Source organism: Pongo abelii, chromosome 11, assembly GCF_028885655.2.
Source record: "Pongo abelii isolate AG06213 chromosome 11, NHGRI_mPonAbe1-v2.0_pri, whole genome shotgun sequence".
Classification (NCBI taxonomy): domain Eukaryota; kingdom Metazoa; phylum Chordata; class Mammalia; order Primates; family Hominidae; genus Pongo; species Pongo abelii.
Genome location: NC_071996.2, coordinates 60,894,556 through 60,911,817, shown reverse-complemented (window position 1 = coordinate 60,911,817; position 17,262 = coordinate 60,894,556). Strand labels below are relative to the sequence as shown.

The window sequence follows — 17,262 nt, the reverse complement described above, 5'->3', positions numbered from 1 at the left end:
GACACCCTTTCTTCCACTTGATCACATTGGCTACCAAAGCTTGTGCATGAGTCACGTAGTTCTCGTGCCATGGTTTTCAGCTCCATCAGGTCATTTAAGGTCCTCTCTGCACTATTTATTCTAGTTAGCCATTCGTCTAATCTTTTTTCAAGGTTTTTAAGTTCTTTGCAATGGGTTCAACCATCCTCCTTTAGCTCAGAGAAGTTTGTTATTACTGATCGTCTGATTCCTTCTTCTCTGAACTCGTCAAATTCATTCTCCATCCAGCTTTGTTCTGTTGCTGGTGAGGAGCTGCATTCCTTTGGAGGAGAAGAGGCGCTCTGATTTTTAATATTTTCAGCTTTTCTGCTCTGGTTTCTCCCCATTTTGTGGTTTTATCTACCTTTGTTCTTTTATGATGGTGACATACAGTTGGTGTTTTGGTGTGGATGTCCTTTCTGTTTGTTAGTTTTCCTTTCTAACAGTCAGGACCCTCAGCTGCAGGTCTTTTGGAGTTTGCTGGAGGTCCACTCCAGACGCTGTTTGCCTGGGTATCACCAGTGGAGGCTGCAGAACAGCATATATTGCAGAATGGCAAATGTTGCTGCCTGATCCTTCCTCTGGACACTTTGTCTCAGAGGGGCACCTGGCTGTTTCAGGTGTCATATGGCCCCTACTGGGAGGTACCTCCCAGTTAGGCTACTCAGGGGTCAGGGACCCACTTGAAGAGGCAGTCTGTCTGTTCTCAGATCTCAAGCTGCGTGCTGGGAGAACCACTACTCTATTCAAAGCTGTCAGACAGGGACGTTTAAGTCTGTAGAAGTTTCTGCTGCCTTTTGTTCAGATATGCTGTGCCCCCAGAGGTGGACTCTACAGAGGCAGGCAGGCAGGCCTCCTTGATCTCCGGTGGGCTCTACCCAATTGGAGCTTTCCAGCCGTTTTGTTTACCTACTCAAGCCTCAGCAGTGACGGACGCCCCTCCCCCAGCCTTGCTGCCGCCTTGCAGTTCGATCTCAGATTGCTCTGCTAGAAGTGAGTGAGGCTCCGTGGGCGTGGGACCCTCAGAGCCAGGCACAGGATATAATCTTCTGGTATGCTGTTTGCTAAGACCATTGGAAAAGCGCAGTATTAGGATGGGAGTGTCCTGATTTTCCAGGTACCATCTGTCATGGCTTCCTTTGGCTAGGAAAGAGAAGTCCCCCACCCCTTGCACTTCCTGGGTGAGGCGATGCCCCACCATGCTTCAGCTCACACTCGGTGTGCTGCATCCATTGTCCAACAAGCCCCAGTGAGATGAATCTGGTACCTCAGTTGGAAATGCAGAAATCACCCACATTCTGCGTCGCTTACTCTGGGAGTTGTAGACTGGAGCTGTTCCTGTTCGGCCATCTTGGAACCTCCCTCCGCAGACCTACCCTTTCTAAAATTAGGTTGTTTTGTCTTACTATTGAGATTTTAAAAATTAATTACATATTTTGTTACAAGTGCTTTGTCAGATATATGTACCATAGATATTTTCTCCTAGTATTTTGTTTGCAACTTGAGTTTCTGAACAGTGTCTTTATGACAAAAGTTTTAATTTTGATAAAGTCCACTGTATTAAGTTTTTCTTTTATTTGTGCTTTTGTTTTATATATATATATACATACACACCTACAGGTGTGGGCCATGACACCCAATATATATACATATATATATATGTATATATATATTTTTTTGTAGAGATGAGGTTTTGCCATGTTTTTCATGCTGGTCTCATACTCCTGAGCTGAAGCAATCCACCCATCTTGGCCTCTCAAAATGTTGGGATTACAGGTGTGAACCATTGCACCCAACCTATAATTTTACCTATGTTAATTTTTGTGTATGATTTGAGGCATCACATCATACACATGTTCACCATGTTGACCAGGCTGGTGCTGAACTCCTAACCTCAGGTGATCTGCCCACCTTGGCCTCCCAAAGTGCTGGGATTACAGGCTTGAGCCATTGTGCCTGGTCTCTTTTCCTGTGATTTATTTTTTTGGCTTTGGTATCAGGCAAATACCAACATTTTAAAAAGACTTGGGGTGTGTTCTTTTCTCCTTTAATTTCTGAAAGAGTTTGTATGGGGTTGATATTATTTATTCCTCAGAAGATTGATAAAATTTACCAGTCAAATAGTGTACATCTGGAATTTTCTCTTTGAGGAAGTTTTTAATAATGTAATTGAGTTAATAGATATAAGGAATTCATATTTTCTGTTCTTCTGGAGTTATTTTTGGTTATTTGTGTCATTTAGGAATTTGGACATTTCATCTACATTGTTGAATTTTGTGGCATAAAGTTGTTTATAGTATATTTAGTATTTTCATGGTATATCTTTTGCCATTCTTGTATTTTTACCCATAGTTTTGTTTGTATTTAAAGTGGGCTTTTTGTAAATACCATGTTGTTTGTCTTGTTTTTATCATGTTTGACAATCTCTGCCTTTTAATTATAGTATTTATGTTATTTACCTTTAATATACTTATAACTATGGTTGGATGTAAGCCTACCATGTTGCTGGTTTTTTTAATTTTCATCATCTTTTTTTTAATTTTCTTTGCCTTTTTCTGCTCCCTCTTGATTATGTTTTATTCTACTTTATCTGTACTATGATATTATTAATTATAATTTTTAGTGGTTCTTCTAGAATTTATAGGTTAGCTCATTATAGTATATCTTAAATTATGTTTTATTAGCTTATTCATTATATAAAACCCTTAACACGATATTTTCATTTTTCTTATTCTGTACTTTGCCATTGTTAAAATTTATTTTTCATGTATATATGCAGTAAACAGTGCTACATATTTTTTCCATCTGGTGTCATTTTTTTTTCTTGCTCTGTTGCCCAGGCTGTAGTGCAGTGGCACAATCTTGACTCACTGCAACCTCCACCTCCCAGGTTCAAGCTATCCTTGTGCCTCAGCCACACAAATAGCTGAGATTACAGGCACACACCATAACACTCAGCTAATTTTTTGTATTTTTAGTAGGAAGTGTTTCACCCTGTTGGCCAGGCTGGTTTGAAACCCCTGACCTCAAGTGATCTGCCTGCCTTGACCTACCTAAAGTGCTGGGATTATAGGCATGAGCCACTGTGCTTGGCCTTTCTTTAATAATTCTTAGGGTGCAGGTCTTTCTTTAATAATCCTTGTTGGGCAGCTAAAAATCTCTTCAGTTTTGTTTTCCTGAGAAATTTTTTGTTTTGTCTTTATTCTCCAAAGATATTTTCACGGAGTGCGTAGGATTATAAATTGACAGGTTTTTTCTTTAAAAAAAAAAAACCTTTTTTTCAGCACTTTACAGATGTTCTGTCATTTTTTTTGACTTGTATAGTTTCGTACAGTGATCATTCTTATCTGTGAAGTCTGTGATCATTCTTCTCTGTGTTTTTCTATACATAATGTCTCCCTTCTCGACCCCATCACTAGAGGTTTTTAAGATTTTTTATGACAGTTTTTTTTTAACAATTTGATTATTAAATGCCTTTGAATGGTTTTATTAAGGCTTGTAATTCTTGGTTTGTGGTTCATTGGTATTCTTCAATCTGTGATTTTATCTTTTTTTTCAGATTTGAAAACATTTTGACTTTTATTTTTAAAAATTTTTTTTCTTCATTCCCTCTCCTTTCTTCTAGCATTCCACTTACATGTATATTAGTATTCTTGGTATTATCTGATATATCATTGAGGTTCTGTTAATTTTTTGGTCTTTTTTCTCTCTGTGTTTCATTTTAGATAATTTCTATTGTTGTGTCTTTAAGTTCATTGATTTTTTTCTTCTGCAGATCTAATCTGCTATTAATTCCATCCAATGACATTTTCATTTTACATATTACATTTTTTCAGCTCTAGAAATTTTATTTGTCTCTTTCATTTTTTATTATGTTCATGTTTTCTTTTAAGCCCTGGAGCATACTTATAACACTTATTTGATCTATTTTCAAGTTCTTTCATACTAATTCTATCATTTTTGCCATTTCTCTGTTTTATTTACTGTATTTTTTGTGCTTTTTAAAATTGATACATAATAGATACATATTTTTCAGAGTACATGTGATAATTTGATACATTCACATAATCAAATCAGGGTTATTGGAATATACATCACCTTAAATATTTATCTTTATGTTATGAACATTTGAATTATTCTCTCCAAGCTATTTCAAAATGTGCAATAAATTAATATTAACTGTAGTCACGCTACTGATCTATAGAATACCAGGTCTTATTTCTTCTGTTTAATTGTATATTTGTACCCATCACTATTTACGGATTTTTATTTTGTTCATTGATCAACTTTTTTGTCTGATTCCTGGTGCTTTGAGTGCTTTTTGAGTGGATACAGGATGTTGTAAATGTTAATATTGTTGAATGCCTGATTTTTCTTTTTTAAAAAAATTAGTTTTTGGCCTTGTTTTGGCAGGCTGCTAAGACTTATGGATCAGGTTGAGGCTTGTTTTTAAGCTTTGGTAGAATGTGTGTGGAGTTGCCTTTACTCTAACAAATTTCAGTTTTCCTCCTAAGGCTCTTGAGGTCCCTACTGTGAATGATTGGGGTGATTCACAAAGACTCTCCACCTTAACTAGTAAGAGGTCAAACATCTTCATCCCTGTGTGAACTCGAATAACTGCTCGCCTTTTATCTTCCTGTTCCATTTTTGTTGGGATTTGTACTACTTTCCTCTCCGCACACACCTCTCAGTATTCAGCAAAGACTCAAGAAGAGCCACATGCAGATTTATAAACTGATTTTATGCATAGCTCCCTCTTTTTTATAACTCTGCTTCACAACTTCCAGATGCCTTCACTTCCCTGACTGCTGATCTCTGATTACTGAAGACTACTAATGCTGAGAATGCTCTCCCTGTTGTATGGCCTGAAGTATACCTCCAGTCAGAAAGCCATGGCAAACATGAGTCCCACCCAACTTGTTTCATTTTATTCAGTGATCACAGACATGTTTTGCCTGTTATCCGATTTGTGAAAACATGGGTTTTATATATTTTGTCCAGTTTTCTAGTTGTTTACAGTGGAAGGGTAAGCCTGGTCTTTGATACACCATTATAGCCAGAAGCAGATATCTGGTTTGTATTCTTAATTTTGTTATTACTACCTTAATCCCTCAGAAAAACCTTTTAACAATTTACATTTTTGTTTATGTACGCACTTATGCATTGGATATTATTGGCTCCTTCTTTCTTGAAAGGTTCTCTTCCACTAGTTTCTAGAATATCATACTAATCTGATTTTTCTCCTTTCTCTCTTGCCATTTCTTTTAAGATTCCTTTTTAGCTCATCATCCTTTACCTTAGCATTATATCTTGGAATTTCTCGAGGCTTATTTCTAAGTACTCCTATCTATCTATGTATCTATCTATGTATCTATCTATCTATCTATCTATCTATGTATCTATTCATTCTCTTTCTAGGAAATCTTACCTATGACATTAAAGATCACCAAGGACTTTCAAACTTCTTTTTTTATTATTATTATACTTTAAGTTTCAGGGTACATGTGCACAATGTGCAGGTTTGTTACATGTGTATACATGTGCCATGTTGGTGTGCTGCACCCATTAACTCGTCATTTACATTAGGTATATCTCCTAATGCTATCCCTCCCCCCTCCCCCCACCCCACGACAGGCCCTGGTGTGTGATGTTCCCCACCCTGTGTCCAAGTGTTCTCATTGTTCAATTCCCACCTATGAGTGAGAACATGCGGTGTTTGGTTTCCCATCCTTGTGATAGTTCGCTGAGAATGATGGTTCCCAGCTTCATCCATGTCCCTACAAAGGACATGAACTCATCCTTTTTTATGGCTGCATAGTAGTCCATGGTGTATATGTCCCACATTTTCTTAATCCAGTCTATCATTGGTGGACATTTGGGTTGGTTCCAAGTCTTTGCTATTGTGAATAGTGCCGCAATAAACATACTTGTGCATGTGTCTTTATAGTAGAATGATTTATAATCCTTTGGGTGTATGCTCAGTAATGGGAAGCCTGGGCCAGATGGTATTTCTAGTTCTAGATCCTTGAGGAATTGCCACACTGTCTTCCACAATGGTTGAACTACAGTCCCACCAACAGTGTAAAAGTGTTCCTATTTCTCCACATCCTCTCCAGCACCTGTTGTTTCCTGACTTTTTAATGATCACCATTCTAACTGGTGTGAGATGGTATCTCATTGTGGTTTCAAACTTCTATTTCCAGCCTAGCCTTCTCTTACATGCTCTAAACCCTCCTGCCTGCTTTGACATCTCTAAGGCAACTCAAAGTCAAGTTAATGAAATTGCTATCTTCTCACCTTCCCTGACACCTGCCTTCAAATCTGGCCCTCTTCCAATGTTTCATATTTCAGCAAATTATTCCTCCATCCCATCTAGTTGTGCTGTTAAGAAATGAGGAACAGATCTTGGACAGTTTCCTTTTCCTTATTCCGCAGCAATCCCTGACCCTACCTCCTTGTATGTTATCTCCATCAGCAAGTTCTGTAGTTTTACCTCTTAAGTCTTTTGACCCCATTTACTTCTTATCATTGCCACTGAATTAGTTTAAGCTACATATCATCTTTCATCTGATCCACTGTAACAGTCTCCTAAGTGGCCTCTGTAAATCTCCTCTAATCCTCCACCCAAATCTGCTGTCAATACCCCAGGCTAAAGTGACCTTCCAAAGATCAGATCTGAGCATGTCAGTCCCTTCCTTAAGTCTCCTCCATAGATTCTTATTGATTTTAGGATAAAGACTCTAATCCTAAATAAAGCCTAAAAGACTCTCTGTGTTTTGTCCATCGTCTGCCTCTCCTGCTTCTTCTCTACCACAATGATCTTGACTGTGTTCCCCAACCAACTGGCTTCTTTCAGTTTTTGGAAAATGCCCCACTTCCTTCTTCTTTTTTTTTTTTTGAATAAAGTCTCACCCTGCCACCCAGGCTAGAGTGCAGTGGTGTGATGATGGCTAACTGCAGCCTTGACCTCTTCAGCTCAAGCTGTCTTCCTACCTAAGGCCTCCCAGGTAGCTGAGATTATAGGCATGTGCTACGACACCCAGCTAATTTTTGTATTTTTTTAGAGATGGGGTCTCGCCATGTTCCCCAGGCTGGTCTCGAACTCCTGAGCTCAAGTAATCCTCCTGCCTCAGCCCCCTAAAGTGTTGGGATTATAGGTATGAGCCACCATACCTGGTCCCCTCTTTCCTTCTTGCCATAGTATCTCAGCATATGCAATTCTGTTTGAAATATCCTTTCCTACCTTTAAATCACACTCTGCTCCAGGGTAACTCCTATTTATAATATCTATAGATTCCAGTTTTGCCACCTCTTCAAGAAAGCCCTTTTTTCCCTTTAAATACACACTTTGTTTATAATTGTATAAAACTGGTTATGTCACTGCCACCTTGTCCCCCAGTGAAAATAAGATCCATGTCCTCAGCACTAGGCCCTACATAAATATTTTTGAATGGATAAGTGAATGAATTACTCAGTGGTTTCCATTTATTTTTATAGAATCATGAACATAATAAGTTATAAATGAAAATTTGTTAAACACTTTATGAATTGTTGCCTAATGTGCATTATCATTTCATCTGTTCTGAATGACTATGGCCTTTTAAAATGGGGTTTATATTTTATTGAAATTATAGTATGGACAATTTTAGATAAACTCTCACTGTGAGGTCAAATTATTATTTCTTTATTATTTTTATTTATTTCAAAAGCCTTTATTCATTTTTGGTCAGAGAAAAGGACAATCTCAAGGTCAACTTTTCACTTAATTATACGTTTGAACTTACAGGATTCACTACCTAGACACTGTGCCTACTGACAACACAAAATGAACTCCCTTCTAGTCCCTAAAGTTGCATGTTGAAAGAATAACCAGAATCCTTTGCAATAGCCAACATTGGTACTTATCCTAGGTGTAAGGTGTAATAGAAAAACAGAAGCAAAAACGGACAAGAGCATTGTAACTTTATAGCACAACAAGTGCATATATCACTGGAACAAATAAAGTTACAGGCACCAAATTTTTTTAAAAGGCAGGTTCATAAGCATAAAAAACTTAAATTGGTTGCACAAGGTTAATTACTCTGCATGTGGACACGTGTGCCGATCCCAGTAGTTAACTTGGAGACAAACATCCTTAAATCCAATTAACTATACTGAATGCCAAATTCAAAGTTTGTGTTTACCTAGGTCCTCTAAAACCTAGATATGAAATTATTTCTTTTCAATGAACCAGGAAAATCTACTGTAATGACACGAGTCAGGAACACTTGGATCAACATTAACATATCTAAGACTTACCTTTTCCACTATTCCTTCCTACATCTGAATATGCAAATGCTTACCTACTCAAGTTTATTCACTAACTACATTAAAATGATATTTACTATCATGACTTTTTCTAAACTCACACGGCATTTGCAGTTAACTGTAATACAGCTTCCTCAGAATGCCCAAATAGAAAATATTTTGTTCAGTGTTGTGATGGCTGTGACATAACACTAACAGAATATAACTAAATCAGTTATTCTGCCACTACTTCAAGTTTTAATTGAACTTTTGATCAAACTTTAATGGATAATCTCATACCTATCTGTGAAATTCCTTGTGTTATAATTACTTTCAATACTTTAAACTATAGTTCCTACCACAGTTTTACAGTGTTCTTTTCTATATTTATTTGGATTTTTACTAAGAGAATTAACATCATGGTGTTATGATTATAATTGCATATAAAGCTTTTTCTAGCAGACCACTGATTAGCTCTAAAGACAAAGAAGTAATTAGCAATTCAAAAATGGCTTTCCAGAGACAAGAACAAAGCAAAAGGAGCTACTAACAATCATTATGTTACAATCCAGAGGACACATGGTCTACTAGAAAGCTTCCAGTGATCACAACACTGTGACTTTGTCTCAGGACAGTGTCTTCAGATATCCAGAGGGGAAAGAACATCATCCAAAGATGTGGTGGAAACTTCAGTTAACAGAGAGATGAAGTCTTAAGAGCATGGAATATATCTACATATTGGGAAACAGGGTGACACTGTGGCTGGCTATTTATAAAGGACCACAGTTTCTCCCTATGGATCAATTCTCTCCGCACAACAAACTGTGCCTTAATTACTGATTATTTAAAATTATATTTTTATGGAGCTATGTGGTACCTGACACAGAAAAATAATCACATAAGGAAGCATTTATTTGAGGTTCAATATAAAATCATACAAATAAAATGTGTATAAACACAAATCCACATTGAGTCATAACATAGATAGCAAAGGACAAAGTAAAAACAAAGAACATGAATTGGCAGCTATATACAGTTAGACACAATTGTGTCTTGTACACTAGAAAGTCTTTTACAAAATAATCTTAGATCAACAAAAGACCAGTCTTCAATGTCATCCTGCAAGATGGGTTATTTTAGCATCATCTACTCCCGTTTTCTGCAATGTCCTCCTTTAGTATGGGTAGTGATTGTTTTGGTGATTGCCACCCCTGGAGATGCCTTGCGATAACTGCTCTTTTGGCCACTATAGTCTGCATACAACTGTGCATAGTCATGGTTCCTATAGTTATACCCAGCGTGATCATATCTGCCATAGCCACTATGATTTTGATCACCACCATAGGCATTATTGTAATTCCCATATCCGCGATCATAGTAGTCACTAGATCATTGATTCCAGTTATGCCTTGACCTTGGTCACGACCCCCCAGGGCCCCCTCATTCACTGGTTGCAGCACCTGTTCTTCCTTTTTGTTTTGGTGTTGCAGCTTCTATATCTCTTTGGGTTGTGCAACTTTGATTTCACACTTCCCAGAACCAATTTGATAATAATCTGCTGTCTAACAATCTTTACTGGCTCTTCATCTATATATGTGAGAAAACAAAATCTTCTTTTGTTTTTTTGTATCCATGGGAATTTCAATATTTTCAAACTTTCCAAAGGCTCCAATATATTCTTTAATTTGTTTTTCAGAAGTTTCTGGGCTCAATCCACCCACAAAACCCTTTTTGGGGGATTCTTTCCCTTTTTTTATTATTATACTTTAAGTTCTAGGGTACATGTGCATAACGTGCAGGTTTGTTACATAGGTATACATGTGCCATGTTGGTGTGCTGCACCCATTAACTCATCATTTACATTAGCTATATCTCCTAATGCTATCCCTCCCCACTCCCCCCACCCCACGACAGGCCCTGGTGTGTGATGTTCCTCACCCTGTGTCCAAGTGTTCTCATTGTTCAATTCCCACATATGAGTGAGAACATGCAGCATTTGGTTTCCCGTCCTTGTGATAGTTTGCTGAGAATGATGGTTTCCAGCTTCATCCATGTCCCTAAAAAGGACATGAACTCATCCTTTTTTATGGATGCATAGTATTCAATGTGTATATGTGCCACATTTTCTTAATCCAGTCTATCATTGATGGACATTTGGGTTGGTTCCAAGTCTTTTCTATTGTGAATAGTGCTGCAATAAACATATGTGTGCATGTGTCTTTATAGCAGCATGATTTATAATCCTTTGGGTATATACCCAGTAATGGGATGGCTGGGTCAAATGATATTTCTAGTTCTAGATCCTTGAGGAATCGCCACACTGACTTCCACAATGGTTGAACTAGTTTACAGTCCCACCAACAGTGTAAAAGTGTTCCTATTTCTCCACACCCTCTCCAGCACCTGTTGTTTCCTGACTTTTTAATGATTGCCATTCTAACTGATGTGAGATGGTATCTCATTGTGGTTTTGATTTTCATTTCTCTGATGGCCAGTGATGATGAGCATTTTTTCATGTGTCTGTTGACTGCATAAATGTCTTCTTTTGAGAAGTGTCTGTTCATATCCTTCACCCACTTTTCGATGGGGTTGTTTTATTTTTTCTTGTAAATTTGTTTAAGTTCTTTGTAGATTCTGGATATTAGCCCTTTGTCAGACGAGTAGATTGCAAAAATTTTCTCCCATTCTGTAGGTTGCCTGTTCACTCTGATGGTAGTTTCTTTTGCTGTGCAGAAGCTCTTTATTTTAATTAGATCCCATTTGTCAATTTTGGCTTGTGTTGCCATTGCTTTTGGTGTTTTGGACATGAAGTCCTTTCCCATGCCTATGTCCTGAATGGTATTGCCTAGGTTTTCTTCTAGGGTTTTTATGGTTTTAGGTCTAACATTTAAGTCTTTAATCCATCTTGAATTAATTTTTGTATAAGGTGTAAGGAAGGGATCCAGTTTCAGCTTTCTACATATGGCTAGCCAGTTTTCCCAGCACCATTTATTAAATAGGGAATCCTTTCCCCGTTGCTTGTTTTTGTCATGTTTGTCAAAGATCAGATGGTTGTAGATGTGTGGTATCATTTCTGTTCCATTGGTCTATATCTCTGTTTTAGTACCAGTACCATGCTGTTTTGGTTACTGTAGCCTTGTAGTATAGTTTGAAGTCAGGTAGCATGATGCCTCCAGCTTTGTACTTTTGGCTTAGGATTGTCTTGGCAATGTGGGCTCTTTCTTGGTTCCATATGAACTTTAAAGTAGTTTTTTCCAATTCTGTGAAGAAAGGCATTGGTAGCTTGATGGGGATGGCATTGAATCTATAAATTACCTTGGGCAATATGGCCATTTTCACGATATTGATTCTTCCTACCCATGAGCATGGAATGTTCTTCCATTTGTTTGTGTCCTCTTTTATTTCATTGAGCAGTGGTTTGTAGTTCTCCTTAAAGAGGTCCTTTATGTCCCTTGTAAGTTGGATTCCTAGGTATTTTATTCTCTTTGAAGCAATTGTGAATGGGAGTTCACTCATGATTTGGCTGGCTGTCTGTTATTGGTGTATGGGAACGCTTGTGATTTTTGCACATTGATTTTGTATCCTGAGACTTTACTGAAGTTGCTTACCAGCTTAAGGAGATTTTGGGCTGAAACAATGGTGTTTTCTAAATGTACAGTCATGTCATCTGCAAACAGGGACAATTTAACTTCCTCTTTTCCTAACTGAATACCCTTTATTTCTTTCTCCTGCCTGATTGCTCAGGCCAGAACTTCCAACACTATGTTGAATAGAAGTGGTGAGAGAGGGCATACCTGCCTTGTGCCAGTTTTCAAAGGGAATGCTTCCAGTTTTTGCCCATTCAGTATGATATTGGCTGTGGGTTTGTCATAAATAGCTCTTATTATTTTGAGATACGTCCCATCAATACCTAATTTATTGAGAGTTTTTAGCATGAAGGGCTGTTGAATTTTGTCAAAGGTCTTTTCTGCATCTATTGAGATAATCATGTGGATTTGTCTTTGGTTCTGTTTATATGATGGATTACATTTATTGATTTGCATATGTTGAACCAGCCTTGCATCCCAGGGATGAAACCCACTTGATCATGGTGGATAAGCTTTTGATGTGCTGCTGGATTCAGTTTGCCAGTACTTTATTGAGAATTTTTCCTTAATAAAGGAAAGGTTTATTGGTCTAAAATTCTCTTTTTTTGTTGTGTCTCTGCCAGGCTTTGGTATCAGGATGATGCTGGCCTCATAAAATGAGTTAGGGAGGATTCCCTCTTTTTCTATTATTTGGAATAGTTTCAGAAGGAATGGTTCCAGCTCCTCCTTGTACCTCTGGTAGAATTTGGCTGTGAATCCATCTGGTCCTGGACTTTTTTTGGTTGGTAGGCTATTAATTACTGCCTCAATTTCAGAGCCTGTTATTGGTCTATTCAAGGATTCAACTTCTCCCTGGTTTATCTTAGGAGGGTGTATTTGTCCAGGAATTTATCCATTTCTTCTAGATTTCTAGTTTATTTGCGTAGAGGTGTTTATAGTATTCTCTGATGGTAGTTTGTATTTCTGTGGGATTGGTGGTGATAACCCCTTTATCATTTTTTATTGCATCTATTTGATTCTTCTCTCTTTTCTTCATTAGTCTTGCTAGCGGTCTATCAATTTTGTTGATCTTTTCAACAAACCAGCTCCTGGATTCATTGATTTTTTGAAGGGTTTTTTGTGTCTCTATCTCCTTCCGTTCTGCTCTGATCTTAGTTATTTCTTGCCTTCCACTAGCTTTTGAATGTGTTTGCTCTTGCTTCTCTAGTTCTTTTAATTGTGATGTTAGGGTGTCCATTTTAAATCTTTCCTGCTTTCTCTTGTGGGCATTTAGGGCTATAAATTTCCCTCTACACACTGCTTTGAATGTGTCCCAGAGATTCTGGTATGTTTTCTTTGTTTTCCTTGTTTTCAAAGAACATCTTTATTTCTGCCTTCATTTTGTTATGTACCCAGTAGTCATTCAGGAGTAGGTTGTTCAGTTTCCAAGTAGTTGAGCAGTTTTGAGCGAGTTTCTGAGTCCTGAGTTCTAGTTTGATTGCACTGTGTTGTGAGAGACAGTTTGTTATAATTTCTGTTCTTTCACATTTGCTGAGGAGTGCTTTACTTCCAACTATGTGGTCAATTTTGGAATAAGTGTGATGTGGTGCTGAGAAGAATGTATATTCTGTTGATTTGGGGTAGAGAGTTCTGTAGATGTCCATTATGTCTGCTTGGTGCAGAGCTGAGTTCAATTCCTGGATGTCCTTGTTAACTTTCTGTCTTATTGATCTGTCTAATGTTGACAGTGGGGTGTTAAAGTCTCCCATTATTATTTTGTGGGAGTCTAAGTCTCTTTGTAGGTCTCTAAGAACTTGCTTTGTGAATCTGGGTGCTCCTGTATTGGGTGCATATATATTTAGGATAGTTAGCTCTTCTTGTTGAATTGATCCCTTTACCATTATGTATTGGCCTTCTTTGTCTCTTTTGATCTCTGTTGGTTTAAAGTCTGTTTTGTCAGAGACTAGGATTGCAACCCCTGCTTATTATTTTTTTTTTGCTTTCTATTTTCTTGGTAGATCCTCCCCTATCCCTTTATTTTGAGCCTATGTGTGTCTCTGCACTTCAGAAGGGTTTCCTGAATACAGCACACTAATGGGTCTTGACTCTATCCAATTTGCCAGTCTGTGTATTTTAATTGAAGCATTTAGCCCATTTACATTTAAGGTTAATATTGTTATGTGTGAATTTGATCCTGTCATTATGATGTTAGCTGGTTATTTCACTCATTAGTTGACGCAGTTTCTTCCTAGCATTGATGGTCTTTACAATTTGACATGTTTTTGCAGTGGCTGGTACTGGTTGTTCCTTTCCATGTTTAGTGCTTCCTTTGGGAGCTCTGGTAAGGCAGGCCTGGTGGTGACAAAATCTCTCAGTATTTGCTTGTCTGTAAAGGATTTTATTTCTCCTTCACGTATGAAGCTTAGTTTGGGTGGATATGAAATTCTGGTTTGAAGATTCTTTTCTTTAAGTATGTTGAATATTGGCCCCCACTCTCTTCTGGCTTGTAGAGTTTCTGCCGAGAGATCTGCTGTTAGTCTGATGGGCTTCCCTTTGTGGGTAACTCGACCTTTCTCCCTGGCTGCCCTTAACATTTTTACATTTGGTGAATCTGACAATTATGTGTCTTGGAGTTCCTTTTCTCGAGGAGTATCTTTGTGGCATTCTCTGTATTTCCTGAATTTGAATGTTGGCCTGCCTTGCTAGGTTGGGGAAGGTCTCCTGGATAATTTCCTGCAGAGTGTTTTCCAACTTGGTTCCATTCTGCCTGTCACTTTCAGGTACACCAATCAGACGTAGATTTGGTCTTTTCACATAGTCCCATATTTCTTGGAGGCTTTGTTTGTTTCTTTTTTACTCTTTTTTCTCCAAACTTCTCTTCTTGCTTCATTTCATTCATTTGATCTTCAATCACTGATACCCTTTCTTCCAGTTGATCGAATCGGCTACTGAATCTTGTGCATGCGTTACGTGGTTCTCATGCCATGGTTTTCAGCTGCATCAGGTAATTTAAGGACTTCTCTACACTGTTTATTCTAGTTAGCCATTTGTCTAATCTTTTTTCTAGGTTTTTAGCTTCTTTGCGATGGGCTCAAACATCCTCCTTTAGTTCGGAGAAGTTTGATCGTCTGAAGCCTTCTTCTCTCAACTTGTCAAAGTCATTCTCCATCCAGCTTTGTTTCATTGCTGGTGAGGAGCTGCGTTCCTTTGGAGGAGAAGAGGCACTCTGATTTTTAGAATTTTCAGCTTTTCTGCTCTGGTTTCTCCCCATCTTTGTGGTTTTATCTACCTTTGGTTTTTTATGATGGTGACGTACAGATGCGGTTTTGGTGTGGATGTCCTTTCTGTTTGTTAGTTTTCCTTCTAACAGTCAGGACCCTCAGCTGCGGGTCTGTTGGAGTTTGCTGGAGGTCCACTCCAGACCCTGTTTGCCTGGGTATCACCACCGGAGGCTGCAAAACAGCGAATATTGCAGAACAGGAAATTTTCCTGCCTGATCCTTCCTCCGGAAGCTTTGGCTCAGAGGGGCACCCGGCCATGTGGGCTGTCAGTCGGCCCCTACTGGTGCTTTTCGGACAGTGGGTGCAGGACAGTGTGTGTAGCCCACCAAGCAAGAGCCAATGCAGGGCGAGGCATCACCTCACCAGGGAAGTGCAAGGGTTCAGGAAATTCCCTTTCCTAGCCACGGGAAGCTGTGACAGACGGCACCTGGAAAATCAGGTCACTCCTACCCTAATACTGCACTTTTCCAACGGTCTTAGCCAATGGCATGCCAGGAGATTATATCCCATGCCTGGCTCGAAGGGTCCCAGGCCCAGGGAGCCTTGCTCATTGCTAGCACAGCAGTCTGAGATGGAACTGCAAAGTGGCAGTGAGGCTGGGGGAGGGGTGCCCGCCAGCTGAGGCTTGAATAGGTAAACAAAGCTGCAGGGAAGCTTGCACTGGGTGGAGTCCACCACAGCTCAAGAAGGCCCGGCTGCCTCTGTAGACTGCACCTCTGGGGGCAGGGCATAGCTGAACAAAAGGCAGCAGAAAACTTCTGCAGACTTAAATGACCCTGGTCTGACAGCTTTGAAGAGAGTAGTGGTTCTCCCAGCACGGAGATTCTTTCCCTTTTAAAGCTTTGGTCCTCTTGGAGTCTATCAGTTTGCCATCCAGTTTGTGTTCTTTCAGTTCCAAGGCATTATCAACACTAGCAGCATCTCTGAAAAGCACAAATCCAAATCCCTTTATCTCCCAATTATTGGATCTGTGTTAATTGTGCAGTCTACAACTTCCCCAAATTGAGATAAGTATTCCATCACATCTTTTTTGCTTTTATCCCAGCTCAAACCTCCAATACACATTTTACTATCATCTTGCTCATTCTTGCTTGCATTCATCTTGGGTCCGTCTGTGAATTCTGTTGCTGTATTTGTTCATGTCCTCCATGGTGAAGGAGTTGTCAGCAGAGAGGTGCTGGCATGCAGTCTGGGTTGCTGCGGTAGTGATGGCGGAGCAACTATTTCTGTATTTAATATGGTTAAAAGATTTACCTCCTGGTTCCAGTTTTTCTTTCTAGGGGTGGGAAAATTTTTTCTTTCTAGGGGTGGGGAAAGGCCTACTTTCAAAATATTTCAGCTTTCAACTGTATAGATTGTATATTTTCACAAAGGAGGGGATGGTTATCCAGTTTCTAATGAGGGAAATGGGCTTGTAGAGGTGGTTCTGACATCTATCCCCTTTCTCACACATACTCCTGATTACCATAGACTTAAGTAGTCAATGTATTTTTATTGTTTGGCTTAGCTGCCATTTATTATCTCATATGTTCCTAGCTCTATGTTTAGTGCTTTAGAGTATTACTAATCTCCAAAACAAGCATACAAACATTACTAATCCTATTTTACAAATTAAAAAATTGAGACCCAGAGAAATTAAGCAAATTGTTCAAAGCCATAGTTAGTAAGTGGCAAGGCCAGGATCTCTGAAGCACCAAAACCAATATATACCCTTCCTACTACTTCTTCATGAGCTAATTCCTGGTTTTATCATGGAAAATTGAGAGTTGACTTCACATTTGGCTGTTTCTTGGTCTTTGTGACATAAAACTCAATCACAAAATTATCTTGTAAAAAAAGTTTTTTAAAACTTCAATGACTCATTCTTAATATAACCTTTCCATGGTAATTAAATTTTCATAGAGCTATTGGATGACTTTTTAAAATTAGGCATTGTGAGTTTTAATTCTTTGGAACTCAATAGAATTATTTTGATGCTTGCTTGTTTCCAAATATTAAAAGCTGAGTAATTTAAGCCTGTGAGCTCAATTAGTTAGAACATGATCTTAGTATTGATCATCATACAATTCTGTTGATGTCCCACAGGAAAAAACTCAGTCCGAAGCTAAACC

The 17,262-nt window shown here is 38.6% G+C and overlaps 1 protein-coding gene and 1 pseudogene across 6 annotated transcripts in view; one reads left to right on the top strand and one right to left on the bottom strand.

The window, feature by feature from the left end:
• CCDC148 (coiled-coil domain containing 148) overlaps positions 1 to 17,262 on the top strand; it is a 330,389-nt gene that overhangs the window by 22,207 nt on the left and 290,920 nt on the right. The window lies entirely within an intron of this gene.
• Positions 9,479 to 16,301, bottom strand: LOC103889967 (heterogeneous nuclear ribonucleoprotein D-like; annotated as a pseudogene).